The sequence below is a fragment of the Ambystoma mexicanum genome, chromosome 4q (genome assembly GCF_040938575.1).
Source record: "Ambystoma mexicanum isolate Mex_15411 chromosome 4q, UKY_AmexF1_1, whole genome shotgun sequence".
In the NCBI taxonomy this organism is placed as follows: Eukaryota; Metazoa; Chordata; class Amphibia; order Caudata; family Ambystomatidae; genus Ambystoma; species Ambystoma mexicanum.
The window spans coordinates 1,288,093,178-1,288,106,841 of record NC_090928.1 but is presented as its reverse complement, the minus strand read 5'-3'; the positions used below and the strand labels follow the sequence as shown (position 1 = coordinate 1,288,106,841).

At 48.0% G+C, this 13,664-nt stretch overlaps 1 protein-coding gene across 2 annotated transcripts in view; it reads right to left on the bottom strand.

Annotated features, from left to right (window-relative positions):
- Positions 1-13,664, bottom strand: part of PEX6 (peroxisomal biogenesis factor 6) — an 846,859-nt gene that overhangs the window by 721,666 nt on the left and 111,529 nt on the right. The gene's annotated exons all lie outside the window — the stretch shown is intronic.

Below are 13,664 nucleotides of genomic sequence, written 5' to 3'. Positions count from 1 at the left end.
ATACTATACAAGACCGTTTAACACTACTTTCCACATCTGCTAAATAGTACAATCTGCTTTAATATCCCACACTCACCCTGCCAGAGAAGAGATAAATTGCAAACCAACAGAGGTTATTCCACCACAGGCCCATCGCCAGTCTCCACTATGCAAGCCAAAAGGTTGAATACAAGGCCGCCAAGCGAGCACCGGAACATGTATAAGTTAATAACATTTGCCACGATCGACAACCAAAGTTCACTCTAGTGAGAGAGATAAATGACATTGGACAATACAAGAGTAAAGTCTACCATTCTTAGACAAGTGCCTTCTGTTGGCCCCGATCATTCCTATGCCTCTACAGAGTATTACAAGGCGCTACGTACCCTGGCTTGTGCCATGAATGGTTCTATCTTGGTTCAACCAACACACAACTGCTGTGAGCTAAAGCTAATTGGTTAAGCCTGCCTCTCCAGAAGCAGAATAACATACTAAGTCCCGCAGGGCTTCACACCAACTATTGTTATTTACCTACGTCTCATTCACAATCTTGAACAACAACAATGGCAGTGCACAATGTACACAAGTTGCACTTACATCCACCTCTTTAAGGAGGTCGGACCTGGACACCAAGACAAACAATTAAACTTTAAGGCAAGTGTTGCTGGTTGTATTTCATTTCATGGTGGAAGTGCAAGGTATTCCCTATCATTTGCTTAGTTCCAACCTGTAAATATATACCTTGGCATGTACAAAAGCAGGGTCTTATTCCATTGGTAACTCGTGTTCACTTGAAATGGAACTGCTGCATTGTATATACAGGCTCCCCTGAAAAACAGAGATGCAAAATGTAAAAAGAATAGAAAGCAAGGCATCTAGAGAGATGCCGTGTCCCGCAGACATTCAATCAGATTACAATGTCCTTTGAATTGGTTCATTGGCACTGGTTTAGTAGATAGTCACATTCACACTGCTGTTCCCCATGTGTGCATCATTTATGCTCAAAGATCTTGGTAACCTTGGAAACTGGTGCGCCAGTTCACCTCACAGACCAAATTCATACACATATTGTATATTTATATATTGACATGCGTATCCCTACTTTTTTAGCTCATCAGTGCTATATGTGTGCCTTGAATAAGTAAAATGAGCAAAACAACAAATCGGGTACAGACAGGCACAGATAACGGGGTATCTGCAGGAGGGGCTATGTAAGCTGTAATGCTGTGGTGTTTTTCGAATGCTTTATTTCATCTCTGCCTGCGGAAGTGGAGACATTCCACAAAAGCTCACAAATGCAATAAATAAATTACTTTGCCAGCCTAATTAAACTATCGACTCGTCGTTTTAATCTGGAACAACACTTCCAAGCCTGGTGCACTTCCAACGATCTCTGCATCAATGCCAGCAAAACTGAGATCCTTCCGATTCGGACCTCTGCTCCCTCCTCCTTCCCTTCTCTCTGGCCTCCCACCTTGGGCTCTCCCCCTGCTCCTTCTTCTGAAGCCAGAAACCTTGGAGTCATCTTTGACTCCTTTCTCTCCTTCTTCCCTCACACTCAGGACATTGCTAAGAAGTCCCACTTTCAACTCTTCCTTCTCAACCAGAAGTTCAATGTTTCTGAAGCCCTGGTTATCTCTAGGCTTGACTATTGCAACAGCCTCCTCCTCAATCGACCTTCGACTCTGCGACCGCTTCAGTGAATCCAGAATAGAGCAGAAAGACTTATCCTTGGCCTTAAGCACAGGGACTACATCTCTCCTGCCCTAAAAAGTCTTCAGTGGTTCCCGGTTGCTGCACGGATCAAATTCAAATGCCTCTGCATCCACCACAAGGCTGTCTGCGGCCGGGGACTACACTATCTGAAACTCTCTCTTACAAAATACTCTCCTTCTAGACCTCTACGTTCCTCTGGCACCAGCTCCCTGTGTGTAAAGGGTTTAGCTAAACAGAAAGCAGGAGCTCATTCTCTTTCCTCAGTTGGATCCCTCCTATGGAACAGCCCCCCCCCCTCTGCATCTTGAGGACCTTAAGTTTCGAAAACACCTCAAGACCTTCCTCTTCTCCTCCTCCTTCGCTTCTTCCCTCCTCTGCTAATCTCACAGTTGCTGTGATTGGGGTCTTGGACCCTTCTGCATCCTTGGGGCCTGTGACCACTCACACCCAATCTCCCCAGCTTCTGTCTACCTTCAGCACATGTCTTGGCACACCCTCCGCACTGGAGACTCGCACTTTCCCACCCAACGCGGCTCCTGGCCACAAAGCATTTGCCATACCTTGCACTTCTTCTGTGGCTCACCCTGGCGCACGGACACCCCTGCACCTACCCCACTGCCCTCTTACTTGCTGCACTTGTACGTTCTGAATACTCATAAGGCATAGGAGGTTCAGCCATCTTATTTTTTGTATATTTAAATTGTATTGCAATCCCATGTTCCCTCCCTGTTGCCCTATAGGCGCTTTGAAACAGAATGTGTTTGCTGTATAAGCGTCTAACGAGCAAACAAACTAAACAATATACATTTTTAAAATGTATTATTCCAGCATATATATGCCCCTGATGAGTTACACGTTTTGAGGATTTGTCAAGTGGATAATGTGGAGGATATTCATTAAGAGATATTCATCCGAAAAGAGGTTTTTCAGTAGATGTGAAGAAATTGCTTATTCAGCATAGTACTCATTCCACATTAGCATTGCTTCCAACAGTCTACTAAAACGTGCACTGTGATGCGCAGGAGCTGAACAGAACAGGCAGCTGATCAGCTGGAGTGTAGGTCTGGGCGCCTAGAAGCGCATTACACCACTCAGCGCATGGCCTCAATTATAAATGAAACCAACAGCTCCCCAGCCACTCCATACTAGACAGCCTCATGGAACATAGCATGCTGTAAAGCAGGAATGTTGAAGGTCACATCTCTCTCTCAGAGATGTGGGAAATCAAAGGGCACTACTGTTAGGACACCCACCTGTTTGTGGCGCCCGAGGGAATCCTCATGCCGGGCCCGATCCTGGAGGCTCTACCCTCGTTACCGCTGGTGGGGTCCTCGGGTTCCACGAACAGCGCCTCGCGCATGTGCATTTTGCCATGTCCCGGGCTCCGTGCATGCGCGTTTGGGCGGCAGTGCTAGGCTTGCGTTGTAAGCCTCATTTTCGCACCGGATGCCTGCACGGAGAGGAGTTGTGTTCCTGGCCTCATTCCCACGGTCGGACTTATTATGCGGTCGGATCAGGAACTAGTTGCGTCTCAACGCAGCTTGGTTCCTGTCCCTATGCATCGCTCCTGTGATTCCTGTTCTTGTGGTCACGCTCTGTTCTTGGCTTCCCTCCTTGTTCCCCTGCCCATGAGGGGTAGGGCCCCTTGTTCCCTGTTCCTCCCCTGCCTGTCTTGGGGGTTGGACCCCTGGTTCCTGATCTGCTCCTTGCCTCGAGTTATTGGGTCTCTCCCTTGGTCCTCCCCTTCCTCTCCTTGCCAGTTCCTTGACCAGTTCCCTTGGCCTCTTATTTTGTCTTGGGGTTCCTTCTCCCTGCCTGTCCCAGTTGCCTTGGTTGTTATTTTGCCTTGGGTGGTGTCCTCTTTCCAGTTGTCCATCCTCTGTCTGATCCGGTCTGCCTACTGCCTCCGACCTGGGTACTTGCTCTTCGTGGATACCAAGAATCTTCATCACCTTGCCACACATCCGGATCAGACATCTACCAGCTCAGCACTACGTTGGTACGGCCTTCCTTGTCAGTGCTTGCACTGTTCTGGCGCCACATTAAAATCCAGGGAAGCGCCCGAAAGGAGTTGGTTCCCCTTCAACCCTGTGCCATTAGGGCAGAAGTGGGGCTGACTCCTTGCGTTATCTTTCTTCGTGTTACCAATCGACCGACAGACTGGCATCACCTCAACGTACATCTCCTGGAAGCTCAGGTACGCAACATCCCAGGGATGTACACCTTAACAACTACCTTCAAAACAGGGATCTAAGGTGTAGTAGCAGTCTTAGGAGCAGGTCAACATTTAAAGGGCCTTTGAAAGCACATAAGAGACACTCGATTGCTAAAAGCAGTCTCAGGAGGTCTTTGGCCAGACAGCAAAGACTCCATGCTCCACTGCTCTACAGGTACGCGAGTTGATAACCGATGAGCATCATGCAAAGGAGTCCCGGTCACTGATGGTTGAACAGGAGCTGAGCGTTTACAAAGCTGAAAAGAGAGATTAAAACTGGGACACAAAGTCCTGACTGGGCCATTGCAAAGTAGGACCAGGACGAATGCCAGGACTGAGAACCTGAGCCCAGGGGTTCTACGGTTGAACAACAAGAGTTCACAATTTGATCTTTGACCATGAAGATGTAGAAATCTAAAGAGGAACCGGAGACAAGGACTCTAAAATCTGAACACACAATGTAGAAGTATCAGGAAAGATAACTAGTTGTGGGAGATAGACAGAAGATTATTAGGGTATTTATTGAGCATGGACATAGCTTCAGGAAGCAACAGAGCACTTTACAATCATAGGGGGAAGAACACTGAGGGAAGCAGGGAAAAAGGGAGCAGGAAGCTGAGAGGGGAGGTCGGCAATTGGCAGCAAGGGATCTACACACAACCAGGGGAGGAGATAGTGGGGGGCTTATCACAGAGTCTGCAGTAGGGTGGTATTGCAGGGTGTGTGGACCTAGGAAGGAGCCATTCCTTTAAGAGGAAGGTCTTGAGCTCTTTCCTGAACTGTACAAGCAATGGTGCAAGTCTAATGCCATTGGAGAGGAGTTTACAGAGTCTTGGAGCGTAGACAGAGAAAGCTCATCTTCTGGTTCTTTACTTGCTGCACCAGTGGAGTTCAAGTCTGCCCATTCCCTTACTTCTGGTGGATCACAGCCCTCCGGAGATTCTGAGTTTCTCAGTGAGGTAGCCTGGGCACTTCAGGGCGATACACGTCATCCACCAGTGCACTCCAATGGGAAATAGATCCCAAATCTGTCTAATTAGCAGATTGCAAAAAGTCTTCAACCCTTTTTAGTGTGTCCTATTTTTAGTCAGTCACTCTTCGCAGGATTAATGTAATATTTAAAAGAAAAAAAGGAAAGAGAAGAGTTTTCTAAAATACACAAATTCTGGTGTTCAAAGTAAAAATACAAAGTATATTCGTAGAAAGATTTTGTTGCTTGAAATTATTTCCTTTAAATATTGGGTAAAAGTATGTTGTGTGAAAAAGTTTGAAATTCGGAATTTTCCTAAACTTGAAATGTCCTTGCTTTATAAAAGTATACTAAAATAATTTTTAAGTCTGGGAGACCGTACCTCCACGGACTCATTACATTAATCCTGCGAAGAGTGACTAATTAAAAATAGGACACACTAAAAAGGGTTGCAGACTTTTTGCAATCTGCTAATTAGACAGATTTGGGATCTATTTCCCATTGGAGTGCACTGGTGGCTGACATGTAGCGATACAGGCCTCTTTTTATTTTCGTTCACCTATTAGTCCCGAGTGGCCTCGTGACATTTGCCTCGGTGCACCTGAAGACCAATAAAGACTACATTAGTTACGCCCTTAGTTTATATTTTACCTGTTAGTGCCTCCCCCTCTTCCTTTACACTTCAGGGCGATAGCTGTGTAGACGATGCAACAGGATTTGAAGTAGCATACATTATACAAGTACAATTCAATGTTTATTTGAGTAGTTAAGATAGGAATGGGGCTACATGCCTATTGGTATGAGGGTATTTTGTACAACAGAAAATAATATTCCTTGTACCTGCCTCATCAAATGGTGAAAGAAGGTGAAATAAGGGGACAAACTATAGTGCAATCTGGTCTCTTATCCAATAGGGATCCTGATTTCTCATCTAAGGTGTGTCTTGGGGATTCAGTACCCAGCATGCTTCTTTATAACTTGACACACTCTCGATGTAGCAACCGCCTTGTAATTTGTAATCCATTCAGAGGTATGGTGTCTGGCTCAATTCTTTCCAGTACTGTCTCCCGTGTTTATAATGCTTGGCTCACTTCGTTGGCTTTTGGTCTCAGGGTTATTATGGTCAGCTCTCTGTTTTAGAGTAATAGTGCCACACACACACACACATCTTTAGGAATTGTGTACCTAACACAATGTCTTAGGGATATAATACCCTGCTTACTGTTGTAGGATATGCAGTATGTACGTAATCCACACTATGTAGAAATCTTATGCTCTATGGCCCTTCAGTGCTGACGGAGCAGGCCCCTACTCAGGATCATTCACTTTCTTCTAATGGCCTAGCTACTCTAGCTGTCTTAGAAGTTAGGTCCTCTCTGGTCAGTTCTCCAGGCGTATGTGCCTTCTGCCCTACATCTCTGTGCTACAGAATACTGCCCCTTCCATGTGGCTTTTCTGGGAAAGGGGCAGCTTTCCTCTTTTATAGACATTGTGTTCTCCAGTTTGGTGTGGTGTCTTCTGATAGGATCGTGGGCATCTCTATTTGGCCAAAGGCAGGGTCCTGAGTCATCAACACCATGGGTGGCTATCTTAGAAACAGGCAGAAGACTTTCCTTCTCCTCCAGGCTCCCCGTATTGCTGTTGTCAATGCTCAACTCATGTTCACTAGCATGTTCCAGCCAGGATGCTGCAAGGCCTATGCAATTCTGGAAAGTCTGACAACATACCAGAGCTACCTCTCACACTACCGTGCATGGTCTCTGGGTTCTTAAGACATTGGGGCGTTTTTCCACCCAGAGTTGCTGCTGGCATGCAGAGCCCAGCAGTGGCACGTGGTGCTGATGATGATAAAGGCAGTTAGTCAAGGCGTTGATGGCCATGTGTTTGCTTATTACCCTGTTGTGCTTTTCCAATACTGGGGGTTCTGCCGCAGACCTTGTGTATAACTGGGCATAGAAACAATGGGTAGCCAAGGACCCCAGTGTTTGTCAGACCTACCTTAAAGGGGGGACAGACTAAGAATAGGGCTCTGCGTCATCCTCCCTTGACTGGCCAGTAGCTCACAGCTATGGTTTGAAGGCCCTGGAAGGCTGCCTTTCCCAGGTTGCAGAGTGCCCTTCATACCCTGAGACGCGAGTCAGGACCCAGACCTCTTAACAGTTCATTGGTAGAGTAGAAGACATCCCCTTTCCTTGGGGGTTGTCGTCAGGCTGAAGTCTCACACACCTCAATGTCTGAGAAGGAGGAGCTTAAGGGACTGGATGCAAGTCTAGAAATAAGAAGGCATGGGAGGAATTTTACCACTGCTCCCTCAACTGGCGCTTAGCAACTGCCTTACAAGCCACAATACCTAAAAACGTGATGAGGATAAATCCTAGCAGTTAGACCACAACGCTTCACCCCTTGGACCACCTTAGTTGGTGAGAAGACTTTGTAGAAACATGGATGAAATTGCTCCCCTACAAGGTATTACCCACCCCAGAAGGAGGTGACTGGGCAAGGGCATTTAGGACTCAGACTTAATATCTATAAGAAAATGCACCATTTGAGCTGTAATCCCTTGATATTTTCTGGATATTACCTTCTTTACAGGCCTGTTATCTGAAAGAGCATCTTTGACACTGCTCATCCTTATTGCCTCTAGAAAGGATTTACACTGTTCTGAAGTCTATTCTCAATCGAGCCATGTTTAAACTTTTCTTCCCTGGAAGATGTCCTGCCTATGGCTTCAGTCTTTAGGACCTGTGAACGACTTACTCTCTTGCGCTGGAGCCGATTACTCAGGTTTACACAGTTGCATGAGGTGGTAATGCATACTCAACCACATTGCATTGCCAAAGTGACCATGCTGTTCAGATGCATCAGGTGTTACTCTTGTTACTTTTCTAATGAAGGTGCAGAGACGATGGTACTCTAGTAGCTGTAGTGTTTTTTTAATAAAAACAAAAAAACATTCCCTCTCCCTCTCATTGCCCATTAGCTAGTGGGCATGGGAACGGGGAGGTGGACTGGACTCTCTTGCCTCGGAGAACCAATCAGACCGACAGTTCCGGGAAGTAACTAGCCCTCACAGAATACATCACAAATCTTATGAAGTTCACCATCTTGTGGTTGCCGTGTAAATGTCTCCCTTCCCACTAGTTCAGGGTGTCTCCTATTCCGTCCGCTATGGTGCTGACCAAAGGCAGGCTACTAGAAAACCAGAGGTCAGCACAAACGTTTTACTAATTAAAAACGGTTTGCGGGAGGAGTGGGGAAAACAATGTGGCGCCATATGGGGAGGAAATGAACTAAGAGAGGGCAGATCTGTGTGATCCAATCACATTTGACTAACATATGTTTAGCTATAAGGGAATGACATAGTGTAGTGTTTGTGAGAACTTCAAAAACACAGCTTGCAGTGCAACAGTTTCTAACATTGTATTATAGATATAAAAATAATGTTCACTGTATGTCAGTTTGTCAGCCCTCAAATAGTTCCGTTTGATTTGTGCTCGCCCAACTGTAATAAACAGCGTTATTTCTTGCCCAGTGTTCGCTCCTTTTTCGACTACCTGTCCAGCGACCACAGACCCGAATCCCACGCATCACAGAGGAGGTCCTGCAGACGCCGAGTTCACAAAGGTTTGACAGGTCCCGAGTGCCACCCGTGCTCGGAGAGATAGCGAGCACACGCGGAAGGGTCGGTGCCGAGGGGATTAGAGGATCCCAAGGACGTGAGTAACTGTGCAAGATAGAGCTGTATCGCGGTTGAATGCCCACAGCAGGGCAGTGATACTGTTTTATGGTGGACGCAGCCTCAAAGTGGGAGGGCGATTGGCCTTAGGAGTAGTATTTTTTTTAGCACATACCACCCTGTAGGGAGTGGACGTGGGAGTGAGCACACCTGTAATAAAACAGAAGTGGTGCGTAGTAAGTGGTGGACCCCATGAGATGGGAGTTGCGCATAGCTGCGGCGATTGTATAGTTGCGTCATTAGGGGTAGACAGATGTTTTGTATATTGTCTTGGAGGCAAAGAGACGGACACGCGTGTGGTAGCAAGTCTCATTCATGTAGTGTGGATTCATTTTTTTTATTTTCCAGTTTTTATATTTTTTATAACACTAGATCCAGCTGTGGAATCTTCACCGAGGTGACCAGGTGATTCAATCTTTCCGATTCCATTCTCCAGCTCACTTTTTGCCAGCACCAACATTTGCTTTCAATATGCCCTGGACTTTCTTCATTCTGTTCTTAGCGCCGTTTACTGGAGGTCTTTTTTTTCTCATACAGGCCATTCATGATGGAGGGATCAACATTGAGGGGTACCTCTTGTATAATAGTGTGCTTGGCATTCAATTTTGTTCACTAACATAAGGAAAAGGTGAGCATGTGGAGAGATCCGTTGCTTACTAACCTGGAGTGAACAGTTGGACCTGGGGAGAAAGCTGGTGTGTTGAGCGTGAGTGGGTGGGTGGGCCTGAGAAGAAGGCCAGTGTGAGAGAAAGGGGAAAAGAGTGAGAGGAGGGGAGTGTGAATATTGTGGGAAAAGGTGGTCAAAAGGGAAAAGGAGTGGGGAAGAGGTTCTAGGGTAATTGGGACATAGGGGAACGAGAATACGAGGACAGGGGAAAAATTGCCTATTTAGACAGCCCCCTCGGATCACATGTGCAGAAAATTGCCTCATTACGGCAATAAAATATTGAAATATAATTTTCAGTGGGTCCAGAAGACTGCGGGGGTCAGTGCTTCCACGAATGGCCCGGGGAGGGAACTTTCAATAGTAAAATAATAGAAAACATGTTATGTAGAAACAAAAGGGGAACAACTCAAAAAAGAGGGAGCAGGAACGAAGGAAGGGGACAGACCCAGTGCTGCGCCTCCACCCTACAGTGGCTGAATCCCCAATCCTGCTGCCTATCCGTGCCTCTGAGTCCTGAACAGGGAGGGCTGGAGCCCATCCCTCGCAGACGAGCTGGAATGATCCTGAGGAGCTGATCCCTGCCGCCCTGCTGTAAATCCACATACGTGGGTACGTGTGCCTGGCCATCATCCACACGCTAGACCCTAAACCTGCTTACTACTAAGAAGTGCTTCCAGAATTTCACCGACAACAACTGATCGTGGGTCTCGTACTACAGCCACGAGGAACACACAAAATGGCCACCGCCAGATTGATTTACCGTTGCTAAGCAACAGCGCCCAGCAGCCCCTCTCCCTGATTGGGCAACAACTACATCATCACACGGACAGCGACGCTGGATGGCGCGAGCCGGCCTCATTACAAAGGCTGACTACTAAGGCCAGCTGCCTGTCCAAGCCTGTCACTAGCCTGCACACTGTTCGCCAGGAATGCTACCTAGCCAGTTGCCGACCGCGGCTACAAAGTAACACTATTTCACAACGGCATCTAAAAATTGTGCTAACCGTGAGCCCTGTATGTTTACATTACTTGTGAAACTTGCCGACTCTCCCAAACTCCATCTCACGCGCTGCGCAATAGTAACACTTTGCAGATGAAAATAACCAGGTTACTCACCATAGTGACCACCTCACTCCTAGTCCATAGTCCCCTTTCCTCCATACTCATGGGACATCTCTCCGTCCTGTGGGACGGGACCGGAGCACTTTGAAAAAGCATCCAAAAAATGTTTTTAAAAAAATGTGTCCTTTCTCTCTTTCTGCGCGGGGCCCGGCACGCGGCCGTAACCCCGCCCACCTTGGCTCCGCCCCACACTTTGCCCATCAGTCGTTTTCTATTGCCAGCTCAGAGACCTATTAGCAATAACAGAGGATCCTTATTAGAAGGTACAGCGGGCGGGCGTATGGAGGAAAGGGGACTATGGACTATGAGTAAGGTGGTCACTATGGTGAGTAACCTGGTTATACTCCTACGTCCCGTCCCCCTTTCCTCCATACTTATGGGAGATTCCCGAGCACTCCTAACAGGAACTACGGGTGGATGGAAATTCCCCTTACTGAAAAAGGTTCTTCAGCACAGCCGGACCAAACTGAGCATCAGCTCCTGAACTCATGCCAAGACAATAATGCTTCCAAAAAGCGGATGGGGAGGCCCAAGTAGCTGCCCTAGCGACCCCCGGGGGACATATTTCTGAAAAGCAACCGCAGCTGCCTTGCCCCGCACCAGGTGTGCACGAATACCCTTTGGAGGTTTCAGCCCTTGAACGGTGAAAGACTTCGTAATGCAGGCGGCGATCCACCGAGAAATAGTCGCCTGCTTACCCTGGGGGTTACCGAAAGTCACAAAGTTAACTCCTAAGCTCGGAAATCCTGTCAAGGTAGAACTTAAGAGCCCTTCTGACATCGAGACAGTGCAGTCCCCTTTCTGCCTCTGAGGTAGGTGTAAAGTAGTAGACTGTAGTCGGAATGCAGGGTTCACAAGGTATGATTTATTGCAGAGTTAAATTTTCTCACAGCCTCTCGTTATAAACAACAAAACATGCTTAAATGTGATTCAGCAGGCTTGATCGGAAAAAAGGTGGATCAATTCAGAGTTCGCATGAATGTCCTCTTAAGCTTGGCTCCTCTTTGAAAAGAAAATTAATCAGGACACAAATTCCTTTCCCCGGACACTAGCTTTCCATTCCTTCGCCAGCTGTCCCAATTGGGTTTTGAAAAAAAGGAAAACAGAGAGGGTAAACCTACGGAAACACTGTCCTTTCAAAATGGTTTACAGCCAGACTTCCCTCGTCAGTGAATCCGCTTCAGTAGTGCCCCCGGCGCTGCCGCTCTTCGAGCCTCTCCTGGCGGAGGCTCTGCCTCTTGATAAGGATCTCTGCGGTGCCGAGCCTTCAGCCTCCTAGTACGCCCAATGTACATCACCTGGGGATTCCTCCCACTCCTCTGTGGTCTCCGGCCAGGGATGCTGCTGTAATGAGAGACAGCTGATGAGTTTCCCGGGGCTTCTTTTAACTCATACTTTGCTCCTCCCCTTCTCTCAGCTTCCACCCGCCTTTCCTGCCCACTTCCCAAACCTGTAGCCAGTTTGCCTTCACTCCTCTCCCCTGCTCCATGCACTGTTTGTCCATCCCAACATGTACTGCTATGTGAGTATCAGTCACTGTACCGCACGACAGGGCTGTATCTATACCGCTTCCCTTTGTTCATTTTATCTTTTCCCCCACCTGGTCTTCATTTCCTGTGGTGGTTTATGGGACATGTAGTTTTGTTCTGTCCTGCTGATGTAACATTTTGGGTGCTGGGTCTGAAAGTTAGAATGGGGCTGTCTTTTATCTCTATTGCCTCTTTGACCTCCTCACAGTAGGGGTCTGAAAAAAGACCGGCAGGGAGATTGACTGATTCAGATGGAATTCAGTTACCGCCTTCGGTAGAAAGGCAGGGTTTGTCCGTAGGACTACCTTGTCCTTGTGAAAGACCAAGAAGGGATGCTCCACTGACAAGGCCTGGAACTCACTCACCCGCCTTGCTGAAGTAACGGCGACCAGAAAGGACACTTTCCAGGATAGGTACTTGAGGTCCACCGTGGCCATGGGTTCAAAAGGCTTATGGCACAGCGCCGTCAGGACTATATTTAGGTCCCACGGCGGGTGCGGACTACGAACCGGAGGGTACGGGCGTGTTAGCCTGCAAAATGCCTCTTAACCACTGGGAACATTGGTCTGTAGAAAGATAAGCGGAGACCGCTGAAAGGTAAGTTGTGCATGACAGAACGTGAACACCCGACTCTGCTAGGAAGGACACGAAGGACAGCACAGTGTCAATCGTAGCCACCCTTGGGTCCAACTGCTTTCCAAACACCAATGACAGAACCTGAGCCATTTACTCCTGTATTGGGATCTGGTTGAGGGTTTCCTGACTGCCTGGATAATACGCATGTTATCCGTAGACAAGTTAAGATGCTCTAAAGACTTGAACTCAGGCACCATGCCGTCAAGCTGAGCGATTGTGGGGAGGGGTGCCACATCTGCTGTTCCCTCTGATGAAGATAGGGGGTCACTGGTAACCTGATCGGCGGATACACTGACAGGTGTTGAAGTTCTGAGAACCAAAACCTGGCCGGCCACCAGGGGGCTATGAGTAGAAGGGAACAGTTCACCACAAGTTCTTCAGCTTCCAAATTGCTCGACGGACTAGAGGCAGAGGCGGGAAGGCATAAGCTCTCATGTTGTGCCATGGAATCTCGAGAGCATCCCCCAGAGAGGAGGCTCCCAGCCCCCCTCTGGAGGCATACCGAGGAAGCTTCTTGTTCACCGCCGTAGCGAAGAGATCCACCTCCGGTGTGCCCCAACACAAGAAGATCCATGAGAGGACCTCCGCCTTCAACTCCCACTCGTAGCTGACCACTGTCCGCCGGCTGAGGGCATCCGCTGTAACATTCAGCTGGTCCGGGATGTGCACTGCAATCAGCCAGACACCATGAAGCACGGCCCACTCCCAAATCTGGATGGATAGGTCTGCGAGGGGAGGGGGCGGGGGGACTTTGTCCCTCCATGCTTGTTGATGTAATACATCAACACCACATTGTCCGTGCGTATGCGGACCACCTAGTTGGCAATGATCAGTCTGAACGCCCTGAGCGCTAGGAAGATCGCCAGAAGCTCCAGATGATTTATGTGAAGGCCCTTGTCCTGAGGTCCGAGACCTGTAGAAGATCTAACGTCGCACCCATCGTGATCGTCACCATAGGAGCTGGGTCCTGAAACCCCGCACCCATCGACAGGTTGCTGAGAGATGACCACCATTCCAGGTCCACTCTCATGGAAGCCGGAATCATCATCAGCTTGGAATCCGGGGCCACAGCCTGACGCCAAGAACTACGAAGA